This window comes from Scyliorhinus canicula, chromosome 2 (assembly GCF_902713615.1).
Source record: "Scyliorhinus canicula chromosome 2, sScyCan1.1, whole genome shotgun sequence".
NCBI classification, from domain to species: Eukaryota; Metazoa; Chordata; class Chondrichthyes; order Carcharhiniformes; family Scyliorhinidae; genus Scyliorhinus; species Scyliorhinus canicula.
In genome coordinates, this window is record NC_052147.1 from 237,506,115 (window position 1) to 237,518,536 (window position 12,422).

The following is a 12,422-nucleotide window of genomic DNA, read 5'->3' on the forward strand; positions in this document are numbered from 1 at the left end:
GGGGGGAATTCCGCCCATCATACCCACCACTTACAGCAGACTAGTTTGTCACTCTGAGTAGCTATAGCCGGATTAACAGGAGAGTCGAATCCAAGTCGGGGAATTATTAACAGTTTAATAAAGGTGTTAAAGCTATCTCCAAGTCTGAACCTTTCTTTGTCAGAGTGCACATCAAAGAAGCAGCTTATGCTACGTCAAGAGCATAACAAAACAACATTCAATTTTAAATTCCCCTTTTATCATATCGATAACAAATGGCTCAAATGCTCCAGGGGCCGCACGGTAGCATGGTGGTTAGCATAAATGCTTCACAGCTCCAGGGTCCCAGGCTCGATTCCCGGCTGAGTCACTGTCTGTGCGGAGTCTGTACGTCCTCCCCGTGTGTGCGTGGGTTTCCTCCGGGTGCTCCGGTTTCCTCCCACAGTCCAAAGATGTGCGGGTTAGGTGGATTGGCCATGCTAAATTGCCCGTAGTGTCCTAAAAAGTAAGGTTGGGGGGGGGGGGGGGTTGTTTGGTTACAGGTATAGGGTGGATACGTGGGTTTGAGTAGGGTGATCATTGCTCGGCACAACATCGAGGGCCAAATGGCCTGTTCTGTGCTGTACTGTTCTATTCTATATACTCTCAATCGAAAATTATCGATTTGCATCTTAACAATGCCTGTAAGTTTCTCTTTGTGATACCAGTAGAATATTGCTGGGTCTGCTCTGAGAAGAATATAACCTACTTTCAACAAAACTGACCTAGTGCATCAACGCATCAATCAATCCTTCAACATATTTATTTAATTTCCAAATCTTGCGTTCCAAATCACTTGCTTTTTTTTAGTAGCGACAAAACTACTTATTTGAATCCCTGCTTCCTGCAAATGCAGCTTTTATCGATAGACCTATATTTCCATGAATATGGGGCAAAGAGATATAAGAAAATCTGCAGATCACTTTTCTTGCTGTGGAGAAATCCACTATAGCATCCTGATCATGAGTCTCTCTTTGAAACCATGAGCCAGTAATCTCACTTCAGCTTTATATGCCTTATCAGGATGTACTATTTCCCTACGTATCCATCTATGTGATAAGGCTACCTGTCCCCCATCTGGCACATTGGTGTACACTCCAAATTCTTTGCAACTCTTTTTGTTTTGCCTCTCTCATCGACTTATCTTCTAATTTGCTTGTAGCCACCAACATTCCGGATCATATGGGGCTTCTGATTCAAGTGGAGTTCTTAGATTGTTCTGTAATCCTTGTTCTTGTCAAACTGTGGCAACTACCTGCCATTCTATCTCTTTCTGGACTCCTGCTAAATGACTGTTCCCTCCCACAATCAGAGGCTCTGTTGCTAGTATGTGATTGTTTCCTTGGGCTGGAGTCCTTTACAGACCTGGGGCGAAATTCTCCGCGGACCGACGTGCCGCCCATTTCCGGCGGGAAAAAGCGCTGTGCATGACTCCGGCGTCCGGGCCTTCTTTTAAGCTGGCAATCTCCGTTCCCGGAAGGGCCAGCAGCTGACTGACGCGATACGCGTCAGTTTCACCAGCTGCGGAAGTGGTGAGACCCGGCGTTTTTTGGAGGAGGAGGAGAGAGACAGACCCGGCATTTGGGGGGGGGGGTGTTCTGGCATTTTGGGGGGGGGGGGTTCCGGTATTGGGGGGGGGGTTCCGGCATTGGGGGGGGGGGGTTCCGGCATTGGGGGGGGGTTCCGGCATTGGGGGGGGGGGTTCCGGCATTGGGGGGGGGGGGTTCCGGCATTGGGGGGGGGGGGGGTTCCGGCATTGGGGGGGGGGGGTTCCGGCATTGGGGGGGGGGGGGTCCGGCATTTGGGGGGGGGTTCCGGCATGCGGGGGGGGGGGGTTGCGGGCAGCGGCGTGCAGAGAGGGGGGGCGACGGATGCCCGGGGCCAACGCACCGTCGCCCCCCCCCTCTGTACACCGCTGCCCCCTACCCCAACCCCCCCCTCACCACCCCTACCTCCCTCCCCACCCAAACCCCCCTCCAACGCCGCCCCCCATCTCTCGCAACGCCGCAACCCCCCCCCCTCAACGCCGGTACCCCCCCCCTCAATGCCGGTACCCCCCCCCCAACATCGGTACCCCCCCCCAATGCCGGTACCCCCCCCCCCCCAACGCCGGTACCCACACCCCCCCTCCCTCTGAAGGCCGGTACCCACACCACCCCCCCTCTCTCCTCCCCCCCCTTCCTTCCTCCCCCCCCTTCCTTCCTCCCCCCCTTCCTTCCTCCCCCCCCTTCCTTCCTCCCCCCCCTTCCTTCCTCCCCCCTCTTCCTTCCTCCCCCCCCTTCCTTCCTCCCCCCCCCCCTTCCTTCCTCCCCCCCCTTCCTTCCTCCGTTAGTGGGGGGGGGGGGGGGTGCGGCGTTGGAGGGGGGTAGGGGTGGTGAAGGGGGTAGGGGTGGTGAGGTGAGGGGAGGGGGTTGGGGTAGGGGCAGCGGCGTGCAGAGGAGGGGGTCGACTGATGCCCGGGGCCAACGCACCGTCGCCCCCCCTCTGCACGCAGCTGCCCCTACCCCAACCCCCTCCCCTCACCACCCCTACCCCCTTCACCACCCCTACCCCCTCCAACGCCGCACCCCCCCACCCCCCACCCCCCCCCCCACTAACGGAGGAAGGAAGGGGGGAGGAGGAAGGAAGGGGGGAGGAGGAAGGAGGGGGGGAGGAGGAAGGAGGGGGGGGAGGAGGAAGGAAGGGGGGAGGAAGGAAGGTGGGAGGAGGGGGGAGGAGGAAGGAAGGGGGGGAGGAGGAAGGAAGGGGGGGAGGAGGGGGGGAGGAGGAAGGAAGGGGGGGAGGTGGAGAGAGGGGGGGGGTGTGTGGGTACCGGCCTTCAGAGGGAGGGGGACGGGGTGTGGGTACCGGTGTTGAGAGGGGGGGGTTGCGGCGTTGAGGGTGGGGGGTTGCGGCATTGCGAGAGATGGGGGGCAGCGTTGGAGGGGGGTAGGGGTGGTGGGGAGGGGTGTAGGGGTGGTGGGGAGGGGGGGTAGGGGCGTTGGAGGGAGGTAGGGGTGGTGGGGGGGTGGTTGGGGTAGGGGGCAGCGGCGTACAGAGGGGGGGCGACGGTGCGTTGGCCCAGGGCATCCGTAGCCCCCCCCTCTCTGCCGCAACCCCCCCCCCCCGATGCCGCAACCCCCCCCCCCGATGCCCCCCCCGAATGCCGCAACCCCCCGGATGCCGCAACCCACCCCCCGATGCCGCAACCCACCCCCCCCCATGCCCCCCCCGATGCCGCAACCCACCCCCCGATGCCGCAACCCACCCCCCCGATGCCGCAACCCCACGGATGCCGCAACCCAACCCCCGATGCCGCAACCCCCCGGATGCCGCAACCCCCCGGATGCCGCAACCCACCCCCCGATGCCGCAACCCACCCCCCGATGCCGCAACCCACCCCCCCCATGCCCCCCCCCGATGCCGCAACCCACCCCCCGATGCCGCAACCCACCCCCCGACACTGAACGGCGTCAACCATCATCAATGGTTGACGCCGTTTTAAAGCAACTGTGATTTTCGCCGACGTGACCCGTGGCCACGTCAGCGGGACTTCGGCCCATCCGGGCCGGAGATTTGTGGACACTAAAAAAAAAATGAAATCCCGCCGGCGCCAGCTGTTTTCAGAGGCTACCGGCGGGATTTGCACAACGCCGGTTTTTGGCCGGTCAGAGATTTAAAAACCCTCCGGGAGCGGAAATAACGCCGCTGCCCGCCGATTCTCCGACCCTGCGTGGGGTCGGAGAATCCCGCCCCTGCTATGGGAATTTGCACTGCATTTTTTAAACTTTCCACAGTTTCACCTCATTTTGCAAGTCTATAGGTCTTACCTCTTGCACAACATATTGAACCCACGACTGCTACCATCTAGAAGGAAAAGAGCAGCAGATACCTGGGAACTGCATCACCAGAAGGTTCCCCTCCAAGTCACTCACCACCCTGACTTAGAAATAAATTGCCGCCCCTTCACTATTGCTGGGGCAACATCCTGGAACTCCGTCCCTAATAGCACAGTGGGTGTACCTACACCTCAAGGACTACAACAGTTCAAGAAGGCAACTCATGAAAAATGAAATGAAAATTGCTTATTGTCACGAGTAGGCTTCAATGAAGTTACTGTGAAAACCCCCTAGTCGCCACATTCCGGCGCCTGCCCGGGGAGGCTGGTACGGGAATCGAACCGTGCTACTGGCCTGCTTGGTCTGCTTTGATTTAGCCGAGTGGGCTAAACCAGCCCCTATCATCACCACCTTCTGAGTGTAAATAGGGATGGGCAATAAATGCTGGCCTAACCAGCGACGCGCACATCCGATAAATTAATTTTAAAAAGGAACATTTGGCCAATGTTTAAATTTGCCAGTGGTTATTCCCACTCTCCCTACAATGGTCGCATCCGTCCATTCACTGACTCCTCTGCTATGAATCTAGCACCAACCTTAGGCAGCTGACATTTAAGTAAAATAGACCTGCATCAGAATCACTATCTATCATCATCCAGACCCTTATTGACCATCTTCTGTTCCTCATAATTGTCAAACATGAGTATGTGAGGCACAGGATCCCTCATCACCTTATATTAATTGCTCAGAACCAGTTTCTAATCAATTTAGATTAACCTAAACGAATGGACCCTAATAGTTTGACTATCATGTTGAAGAATTATTGTCTTCCCATCATACCCTATCACTTGACTCACGATCACTCTTTGTGATCCTGTCTTTTACAGCATACTAAATCCCCAGGATTAAATTTGTGGTGGTCTAATGTGATGATGTAAACCTTGCCAAATTTTCTTTGAGACTTCTGGCACAATGAATACACTTCTCGGAGGTGGCATGGTAGAACAGTGGTTCAATTCCAGCCTTGGGTGATTGGCTGCGTGGTAGCTTTCACTTTCCCCCGTGTCTGAGTGGGTTTCCTCCAGTGCTCTGGTTTCCTCCCACAGTGCAGGTTCGGTGGATTGACCATGCTAAATTGCCCTTTATGTCAAAAGATGTGCAAGTTAGGTGGGGTTCTGGGGTTATGGCAACAGGGTGAAGGAGTGGGCTCAGTTAACATGCTCTTTCAGAGGGTCGGCCAAACGGCCTCCTTCTGCATGGTAGGAATTTTGTGGTTGTATGGACATTCATTTTAGACATTTGTGTGCACAGAAAAGTCGCTCCTTTCCAAGGATGGGGAATGGTCACGACTCACAGTGGATATTTTGGATTTCACCTATAAACCAACTGATATGGACTGTAACCCCAACCATGGAAGTGAATTCTTCACTTAAGACTCCCAATGTCTAATGACGTTAGTGGACAATTTGATTGGAGATCCACAATCTTAAGCAATATCTCATCAATCACCCCATAATTTCTTTGCCGAAGCCGATTACTGAAGAGACTTTCAGTTGCAGTGTTCATCACATTTTCACCTATTCCTCTAAATTCATGATTTGCAAATGCCACTTATTTTCAGTCACAATTTAGCCAGTGCATCTAGTCCAGTCCCTGTCCATTTTTCCATGTTTTTATCCGCAATCACTCTTTTGTCTTTACCATGTATTACTGTGGAAAGATAGTTGTGTTGCCATGTCTATGAAACATAAAATGAAAATATTTCTACCCTTGTCACATACCTTTAAACCCACAGCTACAGTTTCATTCAAGTCCTGTGCTCATGAGAGACTTATAATCGGCCGTGGTGGTGTCCTTCGCTACTTTTTGCAAAGATTTAATTTATTACTAATCTCTTCAACAAGCTTCGTGTACTCATCATCAACAACCCTGCATTCTTTAGTAGGATTTTAAATTTGTGACATTGGGAGTAGTGAATTTTAAGACAATTTGCTTTTGCTCTCTCAAAGTCCAATCACCTGATGCCATTAACACTTCTTTAAGATTCTGATTCAAGGTTCTATTAAAGGAACCAAATAATGTCCTGATTGGATAAATCTACTGACTTTCCAAAGACAATTGATTTATCATGTCCTAGGTCCAATTTTCTTTTTTTGTCTTTTCGTGGATTGTTTGCTCAGCAACCAGGGTATCTTATGAGATACTATATCAAGGGTGCCCAGGTGACACTGCCAGGGTGCCAGGCTGGCAGTGCCAAGGTGTTGATGTGGCATCATACCCATGCCTGTGATCGGGCCCAGGGGTGCCCTGCCCTTATGAGGTGGAATGTGACGGGGCTTGATGACTCCCTTATTGGTGAGTTGGGAAATTGAGGGTTCTGGAGGCTGTGGTGGGGGGTCTAGACATCGGGGCACTATTTAAAAATGGCGAGCAGAGATCGTTAGTGCAGAAAATGGGACTAAGTGCGGCCTTGGCAGGGCGATCTTCGAAATGAAGCAGAATCCCATTTAATAGCGGGTCGTACTTGGCGCAGCCAACGCTGGGAAACACCCGGCTAAACGGGCTCGACACGGGACTCTATTTCATTTCCATGAAATCGCGCCCATTGTTATCTATTCGCAAGCGCAAATTAAGTTCAGTGCAAATTGAGTTTCTGTGATCTTTTTGCTGGTATGAAAAACATGCCGACATGTCCTAAATCACCATTGGGAGTTTCCCTAATTGTGTTTGTTTGCAGGGCTTTCCAAGAGGACCTATAAATCAAACTGGTTCCTTTCTGGCACAAAGACACAAATAGGTTTTAAAGTTTTTGAATGTATTTTTTAAGAAAAGGACTTCTATACTCTGACAAAGTTAACAAATGGTTCTGCATCTAATTTCAAAATGTTATTTTCAGTCATTTAAAAATGAATCTCTCAAGGTGGTGAATTGACATTGATTGAAGTGTTTTTTTGTCTCAATACATTTTCAGCTGTATTGATCAAACTTCACCCAGTTTTCACTCTTAAAGGTATCAAGGAATATCTTTCGAAGCAGAATTAAAAGAAAAACACTACTCGATTGCTGTGGCGCATCACAGATTTTGCATGCAGCAATGCACAAATGAGCTTAAGCAGAATCCGAAGAGAGAGAAAAAAAAGTTCACAAAACTAGTACTAGCAGATGGGTCTCGCTTCCCAAATGCACCCAAAGCTGAGACTTTATCCCACTGAGATTGCATCGTAGACAGGCTTGTTGAGAAAACAGATTAGTAAAAAAAAACTACTGAATTCTTTCATGACTCTGAGATTAAGATTTTTTTTAATGATTCCTTTTATTTGAATTTGAAAAATGCTTTAAAAACTCACTTTAATTTGACAAAATACTTCAGGGATATATTCTTGTCTCTTTGCATATACAAAGTTAATTCCCCTGTTATTGCAAATTAAAATTGATTCTGTTTACAATTGTTCTGTTTATTACAAATACATTAACAAAAGACCATAAGACAGAGGAACAGAATTAGACCATTCAGCACATCATGCCTGCTCCACTATTCAATCATGGCTGTTAAATTTCTCATCCACATTCTCCTGCCTTCTCCCCATAACCCCTGATCTGATCCCACTATTAATCAATAATAATTCCTCTGAATGAAGAAATTCCTCCTCATCTCAGTGTTAAAGGATTGTCCCCTCACTGAGGCTGTGCCCTTGGGATTTAGTTTTTCCTATGCTTGTCCATCCTATCTAGGCCTCTCAGTATAAGATTCCCTCCTCATCCTTCTAAACTCCAATCTGTACAGACCCAGAGTCCTCAACCGCTCCTCATATGACAAGCTCTTGAGGGATCATTTTTGTGAACCTCTTCTGGACCCTTTCCAAGGCCAGCACATCCTTCCTTAGATACAGAGCCCAAAACTGCTCTGACCAGAGCCTTGTAGAGTCGCAAGACGTACATCCCTGCTCTTGTATTCTAGCCCTCTCGACATGAATGCGAACATTCCTTCCTAACAGCCGACTGAACCTGCACGTTAACCGAAAGAGAATCTTGAACTAGGACTCCTAAGTCCCATTGTGCTTCCGATTTCCGAAGCCTTTTCCCATTTAGAAAATAGTCTAAGCCTCCATTCTTCCTACCAAAATGTACAACCTCACACTTTTCCACATTGTATTTCATCTGCCACTTTTTGCCCATTCTCCTAGTCTGTCCAAGTCCTTCTGCAGCTTTCCCGCTTCCACAAAAATACATGTCCCTCTGCATATCTTTGTAACATCTGCAAACTTAGCAACACTGTCTCCTCAGTTCCTTATTCCAGATTGTTAATGTATATTGTGAAAGGTTGTGCTCCCAACACCGATCCCTGAGGCACATCACTAGTCACCGGCTGCCATCCTGAAAAAGGCCCCTTTATCTCCACTCTCTTCTGCCAGTCAGCCAATCCTCTATCCATGCCAGTACGTTATCCTTAATACCAATGGTTCTTAAACTTTTTTAACAGCCTCCTATACAGCATTTTGTCAAAGGCCTTCTGGAAAGCTAAATAAATCATATCCACTGGTTCTCCTTTTTCTAACTTCTTTGTTAGTTCCTCAAAGAATTCTAACAGATTTGTCAGCCATGACCTCCCCTTGACAAAACCGTGCTGACTCAGTACTATTTTATCATGCACTTCCAAGTACTCCGCATTCTCATTTTTAATAAAGGATTCTAAAATCTTACCAATGACCAAAGGCAGGATAACTAGCCGGTAATTTTCCATCTTCTGCCTCCCTCCCTTCTTAAACAGGGATGTTGCATTAGCCACTTTCCAGTCCTCTGGGACCATTTCTGCCTCCAGTGAATCCTGAAATTCACCACCAATGCCTTCGTAATCTCCTGAGCTATCTCCTTTAGAACCCTGGGATGTAGTCCATCCAATCCAAGTTATTTATCCACCTTTAGACCTTTCAGTTTCTCCAAACCTTTTCCTTCATGATGGCCACTACATTCACCTCTGCCCCCAATTCTCCTGAAGTTCTGGTATCCCACTAGTTTCTTCCACCGTGAAGACTTATGCAAAGTAAAGATTCAGTTCCTCTGCCATTTCTTTGTTTCCTTTTACTCCTGCTCCAGCCTTATTTTCCAAAGGTCCAATGTCTACTCTTGTCTCCCTTACCTTTTATGCATTGAAAGAAACTTTTGCTATCTTCTTTTATATTACTCGCTAGCTTGGACTCATATCTCAACTTCTCAGCCCTTATTACTTTTTTTAGTTGTCCTCTGCCCGCTTTTAAAGGCTTCCCAATCCACAGGCTTCCCACTAATCCTCGCCACTTTGTCTGCTTTTTATTTTGTTTTTATGCTGTCCTTGATTTCTCTCTTCAGCCATGGGGGCCTTGTCCTCCCCTTAGCATGTTTCCTCCTCCTTGGGATGAATTTCTGTAGTGACTCCTGAATAACTCCCAATAATTCCTGCCATTGCTGTTCCACTGTCTTCCCTGCTAGGCTCCTTTTCCAATCAACTCTGGCCAGCTCCTCCCTCATGTCTTTGTAGTTACCCTTATTTAATTGCAATACCATTACATCGGATTCCAGTTTTTCCCTCACAACTGCAAGGTAGATTCTACCATATTGTGTTCACAGCTCGCTAAGGGTTCCTTCACCTTAAGTTCCAGAATCAAGTCTGCCTCATTACACATCACCAAATCCAGAATTGCCTGTTCATGAGTAGGCTCTGTCTCAAGCTGCTCCAAAAAAACCCTCTCTCAAACATTCCACAAATTCCTTTTCTTGGGATCCACTACCAACCTGATTTTCCCAGTCCACCTGCATATGCCTTTTCTATCTCCTGATTTATTTTCTGTCCCACATCCTGATTACTGCTAGGAGGCCTGTACATAACTCTCAATAGGGTTTTTTTACCTTTGTGATTCCTCAACTCTACGCACGTAGCCTCAACTCTACGCACGTAGCCTATGTCTATGACTTCCATTCCTTCATGCTATTGATTTAACTTAATTCCTCACAAACAGTGCAACCTCGCCCCGTCTTGCGTATCCTCAATTTCCTTTGCTTAACTGTCAGAACTGTCTGTAGTTCAAAGAAAACCCAAATAATTTGGCCAAGGTTGATAAGAAGACTCCCATTTGTATCTTAACTCACAGTAGACCTGTAACCCTATCATCCCTGACCTACTTTGTTTCCCAGTTAAGCCACAGCTTGATTTTAAAATTGTCACCCTTGTTTTCAAATTCTTCCATGGCCTGAACCCCCTCGATATGTACTGTCCTTCAGCCACCGCCCCCCTCAACCTCCACAGATATTCCAAGATTTCTGTGATCCTCTAATTCTGGGCTCTTGTGCATCCGCAATTCTGACTGCTATACCATTAGTGGCTGTGCCTTCAGTGCTTAAGCCCCAAGCTTCGGCAAACGCTTGGAATATCTGTGGAGGTTGGGGGGGGGGGGGGGGGGGGGGGGGGGGCGGTGGCTGAAGGACAGTACATATCGAGGGGGTTCAGGCCATGGAAGAATTTGAAAACAAGGATGAGAATTTTAAAATCAAGCTGTGGCGTAACTGGGAAACAAAGGTCAGGGATAATAGGGGAACAAGTCTTCTGTGAGTTAAGATACGAATGGGAGTCTTCTTTGCAACCCTGGCCAAATTATTTGTTTTTGTTCTGAACTACAGACAGTTCTGACAGTTGAGCAAAGGAATTTGAGGATACGCAAGAGGGGCGGGGTTGTGGGTAAGGAATTAAATCAATAGCAAGAATTAAATCGGCCTTTGCTACCTACTCCTCTCAGCCTCATTACCCCTCTTTCCTCCTTTGATACATTCTTTAAATCTACCTCTGGGACCAAGTGTTTGGTTATCTGACCTAATAAGTGGTTCAGTGTCATGCATTGTTTTATATTGATCCTGTGAAAGCAGCTTAAAATGTTTCATTACATTAAAGGTGCTTTCTGAATTTAAGCTATTGTTGTTGGGCTTATAAACTCTGCTGGAAAAAGAAAGGTTTTGGTGAGTCACCTCATTCCACTAGTTCTCCATTCAGTTGGAGCCCTGTTTGCTACTTCCTCTTGATTCTACCACTTCTCCTCCTCCTGCATTGCCAGAAAGACTCCTTTGAAACAATAAGTGTGTTTGCAGAAGCCACTTTAAGTGCTCTGAAGGTCCAACCACAATTACAAGCAGTTTGAAGCTATATAAACAGCAAAAACACTTTGTCATTTAAGCCAAATGTCTCTCAAATGCATACAATGTTACATGGGAACATATGTGTATAAGGGGAGGCAGTGGTGTAGTGGTATTGTCACTAGAATAGTAATCCAGAGAGTCAGGGTAATGCTCATGGCAGATGGTAAAATTTGAATTCAATAAAAATCTGGAATTAAAAGTATAATGATGACCATGAAACCATTGCCGATTGTCGTAAAAACCCATCTGGTTCACTAATGCCCTTCAGGGAAGGAAACCTGCCATCCTACATGTGATTCCAGACCCAGACAGCAATGCGGCTGACTTTTTTTTAAAATTTAGAGTACCCAATTCAGTTTTTCCAATTAAGGGGCAATTTAGCATGGCCAATCCACCTAGCCTGCACATCTTTGGGTGATGTTTGCGAAACCCACACAAACATGGGGAGAATGTGTAAACTCCACACGGACAGTGACCCAGAACCAGGATCGAACCTGGGACCTCGGCGCCGTGAGGCAACAGGGCTAACCCACTGCGAGTAATGCAGCTGACTCTTAAGTGCCCCCACTGAAAGGCCTAGCAAGCCACTCAGTTTAAGGGCAATTAGGGATGGGCAACAAATGGTGGCCCAGCCAGCGATGCCCACATCCCAAGAATGAATGCATAAAAAAGATCCCTTGGAATATGAATTAAAATGGTTGTCTTTCAACTTGTCTCTTCCATAGTTTGTTGTAAGGAGCAGGGACTAACAGTGGGAACATGGACAGAGATAATAATAATAATAACCTTTTATTGTCACACATATGAAGTTACTGTGAAAAACCCCTAGTCGTCACATTCTGGCGCCTGTTCGGGTAAACTGGTACGGAAATTGAACCCATGCTGCTGGCCTTTGATCTTTTAGAAGGTGAATAAGCAATGGTAAATTCAAAATTGTGAAATATCTACTTTGTCTCCTGCTGCCATTTAGAAAGTGTTCTGCATCACAAACCAGCTGTCTATCCCACTGAGCTAAACCAGCCCGTATTATTATTATTATTATTATTGTTATTATTATTAGGTCAATATCCAGGAATTTTCTACCTAATGTCGGAAATTTGAGCATTTTTAGATTGAAATGGCAAAGATGGTAACTATGTCATCAAATCTCTAATCCATGATTATTAATGAGGCTCTGATAAATATTGAAAAAAGTGGTCTGCGGAATTTGATGAAAATGTGCATTCTCACTGTGCTTCTCCTTTGGTGTAAACTCACCGAGATGAATTTTCTGAGGCAACTGCTTTTGCACTCATTGTCCTGCTATTTTCATTCATTCATCTTTTTGGGTGGAGACACAAAGTTCGACCAGAACTTAATGTCTGTTCAATAGGGGCATAACTCTCACTTCAATATTTCTGTGACATAAATACCCCGTTTTTATTC

General features: G+C 47.7%; 1 protein-coding gene across 1 annotated transcript in view; it reads right to left on the bottom strand.

Moving 5' to 3' along the window:
• LOC119962051 (inactive dipeptidyl peptidase 10-like) overlaps positions 1 to 12,422 on the bottom strand; it is a 1,164,028-nt gene that overhangs the window by 593,943 nt on the left and 557,663 nt on the right.